Here is a 21,324-nt window from a genome sequence, read left to right as displayed (position 1 = left end):
TGAAATGTATGTTAAATAATAGATATGATAGGATACCAGCAACAACCACTAATTATCCAACCACGCAACCATTTAGGGAAATAAATTCCGAAAGTAGAAAATTTACATTTAAAAGGGGTAAGTCAGGATCTAGAATAGATTATATTTTCGTAGGTAATAAATTGTTTAATGACATGATTATTTCAAAAATAATTACGTGTATATATATATATATAGTGATCACAAAATGGAGAACTGCGGAATTAAAAATAAATAGGCAAATATTGGTCTTGGGGTATGAAAATGAATGCATCAGTTATAGAATCAGAATTTTTAAAAATATTTTTTCCAATCTAATTTTAATACAAATCCTTATAGAGGACCCGAAACGACTACGTACACGAAAATCATTAAGGCAGCTTTTTCAAACTTTAACCTGGACATGACCCCAATCTGATTAAAATACAGATCCTTATAATCACTCCGTTATATAAAGGATCTGACAATATCCCATAGGAGGTCACGTCCAGATGACCTTTATACCACGTGGTCTTCATATAGGATACATTTTCTACACCTGTCACACCCATTGAAAACGATATTTCGTCCCTGTATGAATAAACAATTAGCTTTATTGTGCTCTTTGGGCGAGATGACTACGTAAACCGAAATAATTCTGACAGTTTTTTCAAACTATTTCGTCCCTGAAATTCACCGTCAAAATTTTGCAAGTAGCAATTTGATTGGCCATTTCCAAAGGTCACCTGGACATGACCCCTAATGGGATTTTCTCAGATCCTCTTATCAAACGTAGTGATAATAAGGATTTGTATTTTAATCAGATTGGACATGACCCCAGAATTTTTCGAAACTTTGTGGTCAAACAGGAACACTATGAGTAACCTACAAAATGGTGGGGAATGACAACAATTGAAATAAATGAACTACACATACAAGTTTAGAAAATTATGAATAAGACCGACGGGGTAATAAGAAAAAAGATCAGGAACTTGAAGAAATGATTAAAGTAGGAGACAATCAGTGTCTAATCAAAGCGATTTACTAAGTAACGAGATTAAAGCTCATTATAAACATAATGTTAATGTTTATAAAATAAGGTCTAGAATGGAAAATTTGAGGATAATGAAACGTCTAAATTAAGGTTATTGTAATTTCACTTTTTTCTTAGGTCTCCCTTTACACTCATTGTTTGCCTTCTGCTCAGCGCTCATCCCTCGTCCCTATGTCCCTATCATAGGTTTCGGGTTATGCCCCCTGGCCGAGATACACCAAAGTCTTTAAACGTGGTAGTTCTGTTCCTGCTTAGTACTCAGTAGACAGCAAGTAGGACGACTGGTCAGCCCGCTATCTGTATAATGTGACCGGGTATGGTGTGTTGCTTGGTATCCTCGGTAGAATGATTCAATGATATAGCTCTATAAAAAGGGTATTATTTCCACTAATACTATACAAAAAGACACAACACGAATATACCATAGTTTCCCAAAACACACACCTTGCAATTCTTACACGCATGATACCACATACGGGAGGGCGTCCTTAAATTACTCTGGCTATTAATAGAACGTAAATAAATTAAACTAAACCAAACCAAAGAACATTGATAAAAAGGCACTATTTCATATTCCAAACTCATAGTGGCATAATGAATGATTGTTTACTAAAATGTTTGTCAAGTCTGATCACGTTTTTGATGAGAAAATATATGAATAGTTATATATATTTTATCTTCTACAGCAAAGGTACAGAGTCTCCGCCCTCCTTTATAATAATAAAATGTCATTGTTATTACATTATCTACAACATATACATGTAGGTACAGAGTCTCCGCTCTCCTTTATAATAATACAATGCCGTTTTTATTAGATTATCTACAACATGGGTACAGAGTTTCCACTCTCCTTTATAATAATACCATCACGTCCAGTCAGATTAAACCAGAATAATTGTCTCCAGGTAAATTCCGCGGAAAGTTCCGAGTCTCTGTAAATCTCATCCGCCTTCTCATTGGCTGGTGCCCACAGTGGTGCGTGACGTATAAGATGAGTAATCCGCTAAACATTAAAATATGTTGTAAGTCCGTATGATATTTTGTTGATTCACGACAAGAGTGCGAAAATTCAAATATGATAACGATAACTAAACCTTAGGCCAATAGCATACTAATGACACGCTACCCCCCTCCATTTAGACCATGACAGCCAAGTCACTTTGATTACGCATTGTGCACAGGTAAGAGGGCAATTGCTGTGACGCGTCGCAAGATACTGGTGATACTTCGCGTAATCCGTACTTCGCGGTTTAGTATTAAACGTGATGCATTTAGTCAAGTTTCTAAATATGAAGTATTATATACCAAACGAACCGGAAGGATTCACAGATTTCAAATATGTAACTATTTGACAGATATGAAGAAAATATTTAGGAAAAATTCGTAGAAATTTGTCAACATAACGTCATTTTCTCGTTGTCCCATGTTACATCGCGATTGCACAAATACGCAAGAAAGTCACGGTACTCTCGTAATTTTTCACTCAAAACTGTTAAAATTCGTTCATCTTAAGTACGATATATACTTATTTTGTAGATAACGGCATTTTGGAATCTGAGTCTTTTTTCAGTAGTAAAAGAGTAGAATAGAAAAAGAGCAAAAGTGTCCCATCTAGTATCAAGAAGTAGAACCGCGTTGTTTAGCTACGCTGAAATGTATTAATAAGACGATATAAGTGGACAATAAACAATCATTACAGAGTACAGGTTCAATAAAACTATCTGAGGTAGATATCATATGCAGAAATAAAACGGTATCTTAATTACATTGATTTTGCCGTGTCCAAAGCAAATGTCCCAAATGCAAATATGCCCGACCTTAATCAACAACATTACGTTTATGACGGACTCATACCAAAATCACTTTGTTTTGTGTTGTTGGCTCTATAAGCATATAAAAGTACATTTTGTGTTGTTCATTTTCATATATAACATGACCCAAGTCAGTTGTAAATTATAAAAGACATATCCATTGCCGCATGTTACATAGAAATGTCCCAAGTTCACTTGTACGTCATACGTAAAAACTTGTTTCATCATGACGTCGCCGTTTATCCAACCATAAAACAACATTCACTCATACAACCATATATTGAAAATGTTTCCGTATGATAATACACTAAGTTTAATTAAAATGGGCCCTTCTAAAGACTAGTCGAACAGTAATTATAACAATTAAACTTGTAACCCCCACCCCCTCCGCAACTGATACCCGATACCGATACTAATATCAAGCAAAATTTTATTTGCAAAAGTCATTGACGTTAGACGGCTACCATGTTTTACGGTAATTAATGAAAAAGCTAAGGCTTGCACTAAAGGTGCAAACCCCAACTTCTCCCTACCACCTTCTATATTATCAGTGTTGTGGGCATTTCGATTTCAGTGTTGTGGTCATGATATTACTATCCTATTTATGCTATAGTTTATTTTCTTGTAAACATATTTTTATCTGCAAACTAATGTCCTCAGAATATTGAAATGTTGTTCAAGACATCTGCGTAATAAAATATCAATACAAGCTGTGACAGTATCTGACGGGAACACTTTGGTTAAAATTTCAAGCTATAAACACCGAAAAAATAGATTACACGCATAGGCTTCCGTATCTAACTTATGTGCATGTGTAAATGTATTTCCATTTAATGAATTCATAGGCGACAAGATTACTATACATTGAGAAGTCTCGAGATGTCTTAAGAGAAGTCTCAACAAATGGGAACTACGATAAGTCTGTGACCTTTCACGATAACCTCTTCAAATGAATACTGGTATTGGTATATAATTTATGTGCGTATGCTTACCTGAACATAATACTATACATGCAATACATGTAGCCCAGTATTAAAATTATGCAATATTAATTGTACATTGACTTTTTGGTTTTAGTCATTTTGGTCTTGATCCCGGCCGAACACCAGACATGTCCGGCCGGTGGCCGAGGCTTTCAGGCATAATCGGTGAGGTACCCGAAGATTTTTACTCGAAGTTAAAATCTCTCCGGTGTCTCGTAGATTTTCATAACCGGCAACATATCCTTCCCCCTCGTTTAATATCGTCCGATATTCTTCCGGGAATCGAGTGGCAATCACACTGCCCGACATTCGGCCGGGCCTGGTACAACTACATGTATCGTTCGTTGTCCGTAAGATACTCAAGCGGTATTCGTATGATGTCCGGTGAATAGGCCGGTTATCGCCCGGACATCATATGATAATCGACCGATCAGCATTATATGTTCGGTTGATATTCACTGTCTCACCGGTCCCCTAAAAATTTTCTGTCGAAACAAACGCCATACGATTACCGTACGTACGGCCTCCTTTTTATGTAAATGATGTGCGACAATTTTTGACCGTATTGTCCGATGTCGGAAAAATGGCAAAACCACTGGTACCGGTGTACTCCCGATTACCCTCTAACCCCGGATACCGGTGACCAAAATTAAAGCATAAGCGTCATGTACCGGACACTTTCATCAATTTCTGAACTTTTGAACATTTTTTTTAATATAGACTGGGTTTAATATGGCGTATTTAACGAAAGGTTTCTAACTTTTAGTCTATAAGAAAATCCATATAATTCCAAACTTGCATTGTTATGTTTAGTAAAAGAAACAGGTGGTCGTCAGCGGCACAGTACATGTACACGTACCTTGAAACTGTCAGGGTGTTGTTATTTCATTCAATTAACATCCTTATTATAACATATTAATTGGCTGCGCACAAAGGTAGGTGGAAAAGTAAAAGCATCAAAAGTAAAAACATCGACCTGTGGTCACTACATGTTATATGTAATTGTCCCACATTGGTTTCCAACTCATGACCCAGAGATGGGCGGTTAGTGATACTACACCGGGTTATCTTTATCACTCTATTATTGCACCAACCACCAATCATTCCCCTACCCCAATCAGAATAAGTTTAAAAGGTTGATACATGTATACTAGTAATCGTTGGTCTCTTATTGTGTTGTCATCGTCAGGAAGCATGTGGCTACAAAATTGAGCGTTTCACGAATTAAGTATATCTAAATCACCTATACTTTTTGTTGATACATGTATATTGTATTGTTCAGTAAAACCTTTGACCGTTTACGATGCTATCTTTAGTGCCCTTTTGCCGGGGTCGTAGAATTAGAGAACATTATGATCAAAAATTTGAGTCAAGCATTTTTTTGTTAAAATATTCATATAGTGAGTTCAACTTAGTCTTTATCGATCTGTATTTATCATGGTACTCTATTTTATTTACAGGAAATACTACTGTACTGATGCCAAATAACAAATATCGTAACGTTAACGCGTACGTTGCCTTATGAAAATACAATCGCCGTATTTGACTTCTAAACCGAGAACGGCTTAACTGCATGATCTTAACTGCAGCTTTGTGTACAAGATTAGCATTTTATACCGTTATTATACATATGTACATTTTGGAAGTAAAATAAAGATAAAATATGATTTTAGTCCTCAACATGAATATTGGAAACTCCATTCAAGCACAAGAGAAACATTGCAGGTATCTTTAATTCGATTAAAATCAAAGAAAAGTCAGATACAGACACAATATACAGATGTATATACATACATTTTATATACATGGTCTTATAGGTCATATCAAAAGGATTCGATACATATATAACTTTTGTATTTCTATATTCGAAATTTCTTTAAATGCCATTTTTAATCCATGCCGTTGTCCTTATTTAACGCCGTTCGACGTCACGCTAGTGTAACGTTAAGTATCACCAGTATCTTGCGACGCGTCTGTGTCAAAGGCGTCTGAAAGGGTAGTCTTTGCTTTTGAGTGCAAATGTGTGTTAAAATAGTCAGAGAGCAGACCATAGTACGTGCTCTATTTTTATGAATTAAGATTTGAACGAACTTAAATGATAGGTAAGAGTTTACCAAAAATATCGATCTTTAGTATGTAGACATTTCTTTCAAAAACATAATAGGCCTGATTGAACATATTAGAATGTACAGTGAAATTGAATTAAATAATGTAAGTTAAGCAAACTGATAAAATCAGATACCTGTCCATATGTCCCGTGCGCTTTAGCTAACATCCAACCACAGTAGCCTAGAGCTGGTAGTAAGGACGAGAGCGTAAAACACCAGCCTATCGCCCTGGCATACACGGGGTAGGTGTACTCTCCAAAGGACGGCGGTTTGTAGGTAAATATACTGATCAGAAGGAGGCACTGTCAACATCAAAAACAGCGTTAGCATTACTCATAACCAGAAATGAAGTGTGTCAAACACCAAATTATTGTCTCACAGGGAGGAGTAACGTCACAAAATATAAATATTGTTGTTTTAAATTCTACATTATTATAGCTGAAATTATGTCGTAAAATGTTTTAAAATACTCGATAATAATACGGTATAAGCGTAAAGTATTCCGTACTTTACCTCTAACGTGTGTTTAATTATATATATTACACTGTTTGCTGGTTAGATATACCGTCCTTTTAAATTTAACGTAGTCTTAAGGACGGCCTCCTCTGTATTTCACTATATTGTGTGTATGCGGGCTAATGTTTTGCTTTTTGTTTTGTTTTCGGAGGCAGCATATTCGTGTATTTGTATCTTTCAATAGATAAACTTTGTTCTTTTTATGGTGTTATATCACTAAAACATAGAGAGCTGAATAATAGAGGACCGATGTCAACAATAAAGACCTAACAATGTGATTGTTTGATTATATAAATACATGACTAAAATCCTTACCGTGAGAGAAACTGGCATGACAAATGCTGTACTAATACGGACCATGGCGGGTAGTGGTCTGTTCAGCATTAGGCGGATATCACGGTCTATTCTATGTGCACCTAATTATAATTAAATATAACAAAATTATGCTCTCAAACTGTTTATCTCATACTAGAAAATAAGCATTGATAGAAACGTTTTGAACCACCTATATATTATAGTTTCATGTTCTAAAAGAGAGTTAATTGAGCAGTTGCAATTCAAGTCAGTCAATTATCAGGGAGGAATGTTACGTCACAATAAAACAAACACATTGCCAATATTTTACATTTTAGTTTTAAAATATAAAAATATACCAAAGGTTCGTGACATAAAAGTATGGTTTGATAGCAATATTTTGTTTTTAACTCTTTACCGTATATCCAGGCGAAGACGATGCACTCAGCCATACATATCAACATGACCGTCCATGCTCCGGTGTACCAGTTCACGAGTAAGAAAATATAAACCCTAGCCTGACATTACACAATAGTACACATTAATGTGAAATATGAACAAACCATTATCACAGAATTTTATTACATTATTACACCGGGAGTTTCAGTCACGTGTGTATATCAAGGTAAGTTATTTCAATTGTACAACTCACATATTAGGGAAATAATTCCACCACGTTGGCCTTGGCATGGAACTAATCAAATGTGGTCTTACAATCAGATTAAAACATGATATAGTTGTTGACTGGGATTGAGGGCAACAGATGATTTGTTGGACCCGAGGACAAACTTTTGTTGCCCGATGCCGAAGACCGAGGGCAACAGTTTGTTTGAGGGTCCAACAAATCATCTGTTGCCCGAAAACAGCTGTTTTTGTTATACCCATTGACTCAAAACAATACATTGACGTCACGAATGGTAGGTGTGACGTCACTCCGGTCCAACAGCACATTTTACGCTGCATATAAATACATAATTATACTTCTTAGTTGTAACTAAATATACAAACAAGATTAATAACTATTACAGACACTTTCGTATAGCACCCTAGCGCACCAAAACATAACTAAATTATCTTATAACATTCGGTTGTACAATACCTGTGTAGCGAGCGGCAGACCAAGAAGGAACATAGCCACGCTCACGATAGGTAACAAAGGAAGCCTTCGATTGGTCAATTTCTTGGGGAACATTTCCTCAAAAACCATTAAAAATGGCTCTGTAAGAATTGCCTGTAAACAATAGAAATACGAAACTATTAGTATTTTTAACTGAAAATACTCCTACATACATTAATAAAAATAGTTTACATATTACTACATACATTAATAAAAATAGTTTACATATTACACAAGTTATTCTATAATGGACGCTAAATATTTCGAACTTGTATTTTACAATAATTGTAAATATTTTCATTTCAACTCGATACATCATTTCCGCACAATACTTGAAAGTAAATATTTTGTAGGGTAAATGTTACCATAGCATCCAAGCCGGGGAGAAGAATGAGAAGGTAAAATATGGCACACCACAGTTGGGGGTAAAGGGAAATAACTCAAAGCCTTTGGATAGGCTATAAATCCTATCGAAAATCCACCTACAAATGAATCAATATTTTAAAAGTAGTAGACCAATATCGAACAATAACGTTTGTAAAATCATTAAAGAAGTAATATACATGAAATAGTACCACAAATTTTCTTATTTACAAAAGTGGAAATCAATGACAATAAATTAGCCGTTGGATTGGACGGAATAAAGACTGACCTGAGGTCAATAAATCTGTGATGGGAACTTTAATTTCCTCGGACATCACACCAAGCACAGAGAAGACAGCTATGGAATTGACCAGTCCGAAGGTCAAGGTCGCTGTTGTCGCAATCACAGAAAATCTGTACGAAATATTTTTCAAAATAGTACATATAAAACATAAGCATGTCCATTTATGGTGAATATGTAACTTTGGTGATGATTGATAAATATGTTTTCCTCAAAAAGATTAAAGAGTACACGTCACAAATGGTTGTACATTTTGTTTTCTGTTAATGCACACCATCTACTCTGTTAGTTTGGTCATTGTGATATTATAAACCAACATAATTATCACATTTAAATAAATTATTCAGAGAGTTAAGAATACCAGAGAATATGACTACAGTTTATACATACATAGTATTGTTATATATGTGTTCATTTAAGTTTTTAAAAATGTAAAAAAACGTTGCTAAGTATCCTAGGAATTACATACTTAAAGCAGTCTGTCCGGAACTCATTATGTGCACCTATCATCATCAGGCCACCCCAGCCAGGCCCCAGAGTCGAAAAGGTTTGGAATAAGGCTTCAATCCACAGCTTCAACAATACATGACACGTTTTAGGCATTATACATATATCTTCATATATTTTGCGAGGCTAAGAACATGTATATCGACATAGGGTCACGTTAGAGGTCAGACAAAGGGTCACAGAAAAGACATCTCGATGATTTTCTATATACCGGTGTGATAACCAATTATTTTATTCAACATTCAAAAACTTTCATCTCGTCATTTCAATTGATTCCAATATAAATATGTTCCCAACCATTCATCCATGCAATAACTGAAATTTGTGACTTAAGCTATCAATTTTGATGGAATTTAGGTATCTTACTTGTGGATCGGCAAACTTTGTAAAGTCATTCGATATGAAATACAGCATCCCCTTGGTAGCCCCAGGAAGTGTTAGGGTTCGTACCCATATCATCAGGATCAGGAGCACGGGCAGCAGAGCTGTCGCGTACAGCATCTACAAGGTACTGATAGTTTGGCAAAAGAAAGGAGGGAAAATAACGATGAATATATGAAACGTTTATTATAAAAACTGCAAGATGTTTTATTAGATAATTTTGTTAAGGTTAAGATGTCATTGAATAAAAATTAAGACGAGCTTTTTGTATATCAATTTAAGTTATATCAATTTAATCAAAATCAGAGTTGTAACTGTGCTCCATTACTTGCTCTACGATTTGCTACAATATAAGATCTAACAATTCCCCATAATTTTCCACTATAGGCAATGATCTATTTTTCAAATTACTTTATCGCATGTACTATCGTGAGTTGATATGAAATAAGGATTATAAACAAAAATGAAAGTTGATACCTTTCCCATACTTTCCACACTTTTAACAATACTTATTGCAGCTAACAGCCTCATTGCAAACAGGTAAACCACAAATATAGCACTGATAGTTCCTAGATTGTCAATTCCATCAGATATCCTCAGTATCCTATGTCTGAATAGAAAAAAAACATAAAAATCAGCCGTTAATACAGAATAGCACTTCAGTTTGCGTTGTCCATATTTCGTAGTTGTGTAAGCTGAACTTATTTGTAGGTTTTAACTTTCGTAGAACGCCAACTAATGATGGAAATGTTAGTAATATAATCTGCGCATTTAGTTTTGAGCATAATCGTATGAGAAACGGAATAATTTTGAGAAAATGGTACACATTTGTCAGTTTGTGTACATGTTGTATAAGAAAAACCTCGATGATTATATGATAATAATAGGAGAGGAACAAAACTTTTTATTTTGCTAGTATAGTAACACCTCTTTAACTCGAACAGCCAGGGACCAGTTAAAAGTTCGAGGAATACGAGTATTTGACTCACCAGAGGTTAGTCATTCCAGTGAAAAACAATTATCCCAAAATTTGACAAATCATGACATTTGAATTTCTGTGTTTTATGATTCAGTACAGCTGTAAAAATGATTTTCAACCAATATAATTATTTTGTTCAATTACAAGAAATGGATATCAATTCACATTGTATTTTTGATTTTGCGGAATAAAGTAAAACCGCAATAATAGCGAAAACAAATCTCCATCGACTCGCTATACAGTATATGAAAATAACAATATACATTGTTAATCTACACTAATCAAAGTATGTAGTAATAATTTGCAGATTTGAGAGCTGCTTCACTGACACATGTGTTATACAACACGAGTCTTCTTGGTTGTCGGGAAAGGGAAAGTGTTTAACAAACGTCTCCCTTGAAACCACCTCAATTTTTGCCATGTCTTGAGCGCTCGCCCCTTTGAGAAAGGCTGTGGTAGTTTCTGTTTCCTATTAGAACTCAGCAAAAAGGGAGTAGGACGACTGGTTCGCCCGTTGTTAGTATAATATGACCGGGTTAGGTGTGTTGCTTGGGGTCTTCGGCGGCATGTTTTAGTGATGTAGCACTTTATCATATACTTACTACTAAACACTGGCAAATACCATTGACGATATAGTAATGACTTTGCTAGTCATATCATTCTTACCTTTATCGTACTCCTTTTATCGCATGATTTATCCCATCCCTTTATCATACTCCTCAGGAATACCGAACGGAATCCTCAGGATTTTACGTTTACTCCATATATACGGAAGTCAAGATATGTTGATCGGGATGACAGGAGGTGGAAGGGAGATGGATATAGTGGCAAACAGACAGGTTGAGTTAGATGAATTGATCGATAACCGAGACAGAGAGACTGATACAGTCCATGTGGCAATTACAGATGCATCTGATCATGATTCACCGGTTACATGCAAGTTTGTGTCTCAGCCAATCAGGCGGATTGACGTTTCAAACGGCGACGCCACTTATCCTGATAGGCTGATAAAACTTAGTTTTGAAGCCAATGCAAATTATCATAGCAAGGAAAATTGAATATTTATATTGTAAACTCACCTACGCAATTAATAATGTAACAGGAGAGGAGAAAATGTAGCGGGCGGACCGAGATTCGAACCCGGGACCCTCCGAACACTAACCAAGTGCTCTACCGACTGAGCTACCTGGTCAACGATGATGGACCCAGTCCAATACCGCTACACTCCTCTAACGTGGGTTATTTAGTTGGGCGCCAATTACAGTCGAGACTGTCTGAGCGACCCCCTGTATGTAGCGACTCCCTGTCTTATGTGACCTTACTTGAGACCCCCAACGTATTTTGCTATATAATGGGTCTGTTTTCAGCGACTCTCTGTCTTACGTGACAAGCGACCATGTTTTTACAACCCAAACATCATAAAAAGTCTGTCTTGAGCGACTTTGCATTCGTCTGAGGCCATAATTATGATAGATAAAGAGGTGTGAACATCGAACTAAACATCGACTGTTGACTACGATAAGAGTACATTACTGTGTAACCAGTTTTGACAGATCATGAAAGATCGTTTTTTCCCACAAAAAATTGCCTTCAACTATTAAAAAGGCTAGAAAAAATATCATTCAGATATCTCTCAATACTAAACAATGGTAAACATTGACAATTAATAACGGAACACATTAGATAAATCGGCATGTTTTAGTTTGCCTACCGTATCATCCTATGGCTTGGCGTGGGTGACTCTCTTCTTGTTTTGTACATGGCATTTACGACCAAACATAATTTCATTCTTTGATATGAGTAAACAGTCATTATAACTGCCATCCCATAGTCAGAAACTCTATTTTTTCTTCAAAAGTTTCTCATAACACCAAAATGTCTTGTAAAAACAAATGCACACGACTTGGGCTTCTGAAATGGCCGCCATTTGGTAGCAGTGTACGGTAGATTTGTAAAATTCAGCAAAATAAAGCCCATGTTTTAAAATGGTACCTCTACTGTACAGTAGTAATGTTTTATAATTTACACAACATCTGCAATTGTTTTGCAATGGTTGTTTTCTGACAAGTGTGATTTTTGTATTTTTTTCTTCAAGTCTGAAAAACCATGACACACAAATATTTTTTATTGCAAAAAAATGAGGATTTTTAACCCAAAATTGCACCCCCTCCAGATAGAATTTTTTTCTTGAACAAAGTTTAAAACCAAGCATCAATGTATGTCTGCTTGTAATTTATAACTAGATCTAAATGATTTTTAATTAAAAAAAAAAAAAAAAAAAAATTCATTTTTTTTTATTATTATTAGGTCATCTGATCCGAAGGGTCAGGATGACCTATTGTCATCATGCACCGTCCGTCGTCGTGCGCCGTGCGCCGTGCGCCGTGCGCCGTGCGTAAAACTTTTTATTCAAACGACTTCTTCTCAAGAACCAGAAGGCCCAGGGTACTCATATTTGGCGTGTATGTTGCTGGGATGGAGGGCTACCAAGTTTGTTCAAATGAATGACCTTGACCTTCATTCAAGGTCACAGGGGTCAAAAAGGCTAAAAATTTTAAACAACTTCTTCTCAAGAACCAGAAGGCCCAGGGTACTGATATTTGCCCTGTAGGATGCTGGGATGAAGGGCTACCAAGTTTGTTCAAATAAATGACCTTGACCTTCATTCAAGGTCACGAGGGTCAAAAAGGCTAAAATCTTTAAACAACTTCTTCTCAAGAACCAGAAGGCCAGGGTACTGATATTTGCCCTGTAGGATGCTGGGATGAAGGGCTACCAAGTTTGTTCAAATAAATGACCTTGACCTTCATTCAAGGTCACAGGGGTCAAATAGGCTAAAATCCTTTAAATAACTTCTTGTGAATAACTAAGAGGCCTAGAGACCTGATATTAGGCCTGTGGCATGCTGGGATGAAGGGCTACCAAGTTTGTTCAAATAAATGACCTTGACCTTCATTCAAGGTCACGAGGGTCAAATAGGCTAAAATCTTTAAACAACTTCTTCTCAAGAACCAGAAGGCCCAGGGTACTGATATTTGCCCTGTAGGATGCTGGGATGAAGGGCTACCAAGTTTGTTCAAATAAATGACCTTGACCTTCATTCAAGGTCACAGGGGTCAAATAGGCTAAAATCCTTTAAATAACTTCTTGTGAATAACTAAGAGGCCTAGAGACCTGATATTAGGCCTGTGGCATGCTGGGATGAAGGGCTACTAAGTTTGTTCAAATAAATGACCTTGACCTTCATTCAAGGTCACGAGGGTCAAATAGGCTAAAATCTTTAAACAACTTCTTCTCAAGAACCAGAAGGCCCAGGGTACTGATATTGGGCCTGTGACATGCTTGGGATGAAGGGCTACCAAGTTTGTTCAAATGAATGACCTTGACCTTCAATCAAGGTCACAGGGGTCAAAAAGGCTAAAATCTTTAAAACAACTTCTTCTCAAGAACCAGAAGGCCCAGGGTACTGATATTTGCCCTGTAGGATGCTGGGATGAAGGGCTACCAAGTTTGTTCAAATAAATGACCTTGACCTTCATTCAAGGTCACACTGGTCAAATAGGCTAAAATCTTTAAATAACTTCTTGTGAATAACTAAGAGGCCTAGAGACCTGATATTTAGGCCTGTGGCATGCTGGGATGAAGGGCTACCAAGTTTGTTCAAATAAATGACCTTGACCTTCATTCAAGGTCACGAGGGTCAAATAGGCTAAAATCTTTAAACAACTTCTTCTCAAGAACCAGAAGGCCCAGGGTACTGATATTTGCCCTGTAGGATGCTGGGATGAAGGGCTACCAAGTTTGTTCAAATAAATGACCTTGACCTTCATTCAAGGTCACGAGGGTCAAAAAGGCTAAAATCTTTAAACAACTTCTTCTCAAGAACCAGAAGGCCCAGGGTACTGATATTTGCCCTGTAGGATGCTGGGATGAAGGGCTACCAAGTTTGTTCAAATAAATGACCTTGACCTTCATTCAAGGTCACGAGGGTCAAATAGGCTAAAATCTTTAAACGACTTCTTCTCAAGAACCAGAAGGCCCAGGGTACTGATATTGGGACTGTGACATGCTTGGATGAAGGGCTACCAAGTTTGTTCGAATAAATGACCTTGACCTTCATTCAAGGTCACAGGGGTCAAATAGGCTAAAATCCTTTAAACAACTGCTTATGAATAACTAAGAGGCCTAGAGACCTGATATTAGGCCTGTGGCATGCTGGGATGAAGGGCTACCAAGTTTGTTCAAATAAATGACCTTGACCTTCATTCAAGGTCACGAGGGTCAAAAAGGCTAAAATCTTTAAACAACTTCTTCTCAAGAACCAGAAGGCCCAGGGTACTGATATTTGCCCTGTAGGATGCTGGGATGAAGGGCTACCAAGTTTGTTCAAATAAATGACCTTGACCTTCATTCAAGGTCACGAGGGTCAAATAGGCTAAAATCTTTAAACGACTTCTTCTCAAGAACCAGAAGGCCCAGGGTACTGATATTGGGACTGTGACATGCTTGGATGAAGGGCTACCAAGTTTGTTCAAATGAATGACCTTAACCTTCATTCAAGGTCACGGGGGTCAAAAAGGCTAAAATCTTTAAACGACTTCTTCTCAAGAACCAGAAGGCCCAGGGTACTGATATTTGGCCTGTAGGATGCTGGGATGAAGGGCTACCAAGTTAGTTCAAATAAATGACCTTGACCTTCATTCAAGGTCACAGGGGTCAAATAGGCTAAAATCATTTAAACAAATTCTTGTGAATAACTATGAGGCCTAGAGACCTGATATTAGGCCTGTGGCATGCTGGGATGAAGGGCTACCAAGTTTGTCCAAATGAATGACCTTGATCTTCATTCAAGGTCACAGGGGTCAAATAGGCTAAAATCTTTAAATGAATTCTTCTTAAGAACCAGAAGGCCCAGGGTACTGATATTGGGCATGTAGCATGCTGGGATGAAGGACTACCAAGTTTGTTCAAATGAATTACCTTGACCTTCAATCAAGGTCACAGTGGTCAAATAGGCTAAAATCTTTAAACGATTATGTTGTATTGTACTAATAGTCAGATGACCGTTAAGGCCCATGGGCCTCTTGTTTTTTATTTATTTTTTTTTAAAAAATCAGGTAATTGATATATCTATAATGAAGAATTTTACAGACAATTAAATACAGATTTTTGTACAGTGATGTTTCGGATGATCTTGGACTGCTATAAGTGACTCCCTGTCTTATGTGACTTTTTTGTGATGATCCCTTGGAAAGTCACATAAGACAGTCTCGACTGTATGTAACAGGAGATGAGAAAATGTAGTAGTTAGACCAGGATTGGAACCCGGGACCCTCCGTATACTAGCCGAATACTATACTACTATATCATATTACCTCAAATACATATAGTCATTGAAATCTTGACTGTGTCATTTAACACGTCCTTGCGAAACTTACAGCCAGATCTCATCAGCAGAATCGACTTGATGAAGTATGGTCGTATTCCTTTCTGCTGCCATCGGCCGGGATGTCATGTTCTAAAACAGAATATATGTCAACTGTATAAATCTTCAGTTTTCACGTAGAAACAAGATATCTAAACGGAACTAGCAGTACAATAAATAATTATATACCAAGTGACTGTAGACGGTCAAATTGGAGATGAATATTGATGTATTTCGGGGATATGTATGTGCACCCTCCCTATAACATGCCGGGGTGTTCCATTCATTGCCACAGGTGGTCCAGGGAAGGACTGCTTTGAAAGAGTTAACGAAATACTCAAATGTCCATGTTGTTAGGATGGCAGTGTTTATAGACGATACACCATTGACGACTGCTATAGCGATCCCAATCCCTGTAAATGAATGATGCATCAATATAGCATGGGTTAAATATAATTCAGTACATGTATATTAATTGTTTGTTAGGATATATTTTAAGACCTAAGTGCATGTCATAAAATATTGTTATAAACGTTACTGTCAGGTTCAAAAAATTAATAAATTAATGATATATATGAAATATACCCTGAACGTCTAGGTCTCGTTTAAAAATATCATATGACATGAACAAAAACGTTTTAGGTCACCTGACCATAGGTCATTGTGACCTATTTCGATAGTTTTTTGTCCGTCATCTGTCGTTAACATTTCCTTGTGAACGAGATAACTTGAGTAAAAATAATTAAACCGAGCTTAATGAAACTTTGTATGTAGATGAACATTTAAAAGATCTCGGTTGAGTTCGAAAATCAGCTTGATACGACAGTTTATGGAGTTATTGTCCTTTGCATTAAATTTTTATTGGACCTTGTGAACACGATAACTTGAGTAAATATGCACCAAGCTTAATGAAACTTTGTATGTAGTCTAACATTGGAAAGATCTCAGACGAGTTCGAAAATTGGACATTGTGAACATGATAACTTGACTAAATATGCACTCAGCTTATTGAAACTTGGTATGTAGACCTATTAGATCTATGTTCCTTTTTCGTGAACAAACCACATCAGTTGTCTAGTAAATGACATAGCTAATTTTTATCAATTATCATGTGACCGTTCAAGGGACAATTTAGTCTAAGAGTACATTAAAATTTACAAAATATCGGAAATTAGATTAGTTAGTTTTAGTTGTGATATGCCAGAAAAGCCCACTGAAGTGAAATGTATGTACATTGTTCAAACTAGCTTGCTATCCGCCATTAAATATTATGGTCGGACGGCTTGTATGCCTAACCCTGGCTCTTGCCAGTGTAGTAAAGAAAGTTTTGTCTAGAAATACTCAAATTGCTCTAACAGTAGTGTGATAACGTTATTACATGCATGTTCTTGTCTAAATATAATTTCACCAACTCCTCAGTGGTTATGTCTTGCATTTGTTTAACTTACGTGACCTCGACTAGGGCATGTGTATACAAATGTAGCATTCATGTTATACCTGCTTAATCGCATTGATAAACGATTGTGAATTTCAACGTTATCAATTAAAATACTTAATAATGTCGTGTAATTTGTCAATATTTCTTGTTGTTGTTGCCTACATGTTTCATAAGGAATGTAGAACAATACATTTACGTCATGTTTTTCTTCGTGGTTATATTACAGAATTAGCCTCATTGAATTATCCCTTGAAGGCCCATGAGCCTCTTGATATTATATATTAATTACAAAACCTACATAGTATATTATGAACAGATATATAAAACTATGTTGCAAACACTGCCCTTATATTTTTGACCTTACATAGAACCATTGTGAATAATTGTCGCTAGATAACTATCTAAGGCTGGATAGCATTTATGTTTAGCTTAATCGTTCGATACTTGGCGCAGATAGTGCATTTCATATATAAAGCCAACCCTCTGCTACTTTGGCCTCAATGCAGGGACTCGGCTATAGTACTTTGCAATTCTTGCAAAGGAATTGTTACAACTCATGTGAACTCGAGGACGAGTTATTTCCTGGACGGGAAGTATGCAGCCCTGGTGAATATGAATCGCAATATGCCTTTCAGCTTGAGATGCAGTGACAAATTTTGTGATTTGTTATATAGTATTACTACAGAACGTCAATAAATTGTACAACAAGGTTAAAGCGCCATTGATTTGCTAAGAATGCCAAGGGAAATACAGGTAGATTAACAAAAATGCCTTGGAAGAAATGTGCCCATAACAGCTATGATGAATCTATCGAGGACAGGCGGAAACGATAAATGCTATTATTTCTTTAGTTGCGTGTTCAAATACAAATACACTGTTTAAACCTTAGCACTATCTTATATCACGTGTTTCGGATATCAATATGTCGTATGGTATCAATGAGAAGTATTAACTATAGTTGTAATTTGAAACAAATATACGCTTTGTCCTATTGTGTGATACCGTTAATTGGGATATTTTGGATGTGGTCACGTTTTGGCTTATTTGGCGTTTGATAAGAATGCGCCAAAACTAACACACCAAAATTTGACATCATAAACGTTAAGTATCGAAACTAACACCAGACAGCCATCTTTGATTTTGATAGTTAAAGTTTGTTACCGCTATTTCTATTTGGGACTGATCAGTCAACAAGATGACCGCCAGGCCGCTAAAGTGTTACTGCTATTTGCTGATGGGACCGTACTCAAATTTCACATGTAAATTTCCCTATGGCCCTAGTTGTGCATATTGCCGTTTTGGACGTATCGGTCAACAAGATGGCCGCCAGGAGCAGCCATTTTGGATTTTGATAGTTAAAGTTTGTTACTGCTATTTCTCTTTCTCTGAAAGCACTGAATGGATGGTTCTAAAATTCCATTTGTAGGTGCATCTAGGGCCTTTGTTAGGCATATTGCATTTCGGGACTGATCGGTCAACAAGATCGCCACCAAGCGATAACGATATATCTCAGAAAGTGCTGAACAGATCGTTCTCAAATTTTATATGTATGTTTCCCTTAGGCCCAGTTGTGCAAATTGCATTTTGATATAGATCGGTCTACAAGATGGTCGACAGACAGCCATCTTAAATTCTGATAGTTGAAGTTTGAAAAGCAGAGAAAAGATCACTCTTTCGATTGTCAGACATATCAATCTTTAGTGGACGCCAATATCCCAGAGGGATCTCTTGTTTTGTTTAGATCAAAGTTATGCATCAAAAAATTAAAGACCACGTGGAAATGCCAAATTTAAACAGCAACATCTAACCACCCCAAAAAAAATCCAAATTTACTGTATTACCAAGATGTGCATTAAAATGATTTTTTTTCTTATCTATACATCATGCATTAATTTCAGCATTATTCTATTATCATTTTCCTTTACTTCCACTTACAATGGACGGTTGCCGTAACACTTCGGTTGTTAAGTTACACGTCCATAAATGACTATCTGTTAAAAGTTAAACCTAACAAAACTTAACAAATCAAAAAGCTTACCCCTCAACAATGGGTAAATATCCCAAAACGCCCAATGTCCTTTCGATGAGAACTGAGACATAGCTAGCTCCAGAAAGTACAATGGAAGTCCACATAAAAATACCAATAAGATGTAGGCGATGACAAAAGGACCTGGAAATGACATATTCAATAGACACGAAAATGTTAAGAATACAATTAAAGAATATCTCCAATCAATGCCAAATATAGATGTATACGTTGTTCGTTGTAAAAATATATATAGTATAATTGTTAAAGGTTTTACATTTTAAAACTTTATTTATCATAGTATGTGCATTTAATCAATATGGTTAAATGTCAATAAATTTCCAGTATGTTTGGTACGGAACCCTCCAGAGTTACCAATAATACACGCCTCCCCCATTCCTATATATATGGTAAGGAACCCTTCACAGTTACCCCTCATACATACATTACCTCCCACAGTTCTATAGGTGAAGTACGGACCCTCCAGAGTTATCCCTAATACAACCACCCCCATTACTGTATATAAGGTACGGAACCTTTCAGAGTTACCCCTAATACATACCTCCCCCAGTTCTATAGGTTAAGTTCGGACCCACCAGAATTATCCCACATACATACCTCCCCCATTCCTGTAGATAAGGAACGGAACCCTCCAAAATTCCGGCATACCAATGGAATACCCCAGTAGCGCCACAACATATTCTACACGGGAGTTTCACTTTACACTGACAGCACTGTTCTCCATTGTATCTGCGGTTTCTGGTAATTAGTTAAAGAAACAACAACATCATTCAAAATGTGTCAATTAGGTCATAATTTTAAATAATGATGAGGATCACGGGCAATACAACACCTATCTTATACTTTGTCTCGATGTTTAGGTCATCTGACCGAAGGGTGACCTATTGTCATCGTGTGCCGTGCGTAAGACTATTTATACAAAGCCTCCTCAACCCCAGGGACTGAGGGGTAGGGCCCCAAAAGGGAGGATTTTTCTTAATTTAAGCTTTAAAATCATACTCCTTCATCCTTGGATGAGTTTTATCCATATGTGGAGTGAAAGATGGAGACGGACAATCATTTTTATATAAATGAGACCTGGTTCGAATCCTAGGGGCTGAGTGATGGGGCCCCAAAGGGTAAATGGTCTTAATCTTAGCTTTAAAATCCTACTTCTTCATCCTTGTATGTATTTTATCCATATTTTGTGTGGAACATCATGGGGGAAGGACAATCATATATTATATAAACGAGTTAGGTCTGACCCCTGGGTGGAGTTAAGACCCATGGGGATAGAACGGCGGTGGTTCAAAATGGGAGCTTTGCTGAACTTTGGCTTTAAAATCTGACTCCTCCTTAATCCTTGAATGGGTTACAACCATATAGGGATTGGATTTCGTTTTTATGTTAACCATGCTTGTATGGAGCAATTCCTCTAAGAATATATTCTATGGGGCGCGTTATATATATTCTTAGAGGAATTGCTCCATACAAGCATGGTTAACATAAAAACGAAATCCAATCCCTATATTTACACTCACACGACTTTTTATTTATATTTTATGCAATAAAATCGTCATTTGAAAGTGACGTAATTATTCAATAAAAGTCGGTCAAAAGTGGGAGGAGCTTATTAAATTGAACAGCGAATGATGACGCTGCACGTAAGGTAGAATTATTCATCCGCGACGACAAAAAAGTTCAATATTTTAGTGTAAAATAAACATGACAAACAAAGTAAATTTCAGAGATAATTTTATTTAATCAGATCAGAACTTTAAGTAGGTATTAAATTTTGCAAAAAGTTCATATATAGCGTAATAACATAAAGTATTTGGTCTCGGCCCGAGTGTGAACTCGGTGACCGTTATTGTGCAGCGAGGCGAGGCTGACGCACGCTTACACAGTGGAGTTTTCCGAAGTTGTCAAAACACCAGTGTTCAAGTAGCTAAATTTGTTTGAGATTGTCGTCTGACTTGACGATATTACATCCTTCGGAGCCATGTGATTATATATAATCTACG

The 21,324-nt window shown here is 36.7% G+C and overlaps 1 pseudogene; it reads right to left on the bottom strand.

Annotated features, from left to right (window-relative positions):
• Positions 1-261: 261 nt before the first annotated feature.
• Positions 262-20,045, bottom strand: LOC138330727 (sodium- and chloride-dependent glycine transporter 2-like; annotated as a pseudogene).
• Positions 20,046-21,324: the final 1,279 nt, after the last annotated feature.

The sequence above is a fragment of the Argopecten irradians genome, chromosome 9 (assembly GCF_041381155.1).
Source record: "Argopecten irradians isolate NY chromosome 9, Ai_NY, whole genome shotgun sequence".
NCBI lineage: Eukaryota > Metazoa > Mollusca > Bivalvia > Pectinida > Pectinidae > Argopecten > Argopecten irradians.
Note: the sequence above shows the minus strand (reverse complement) of the source record. Positions and strands in the feature narration are given on the sequence as shown.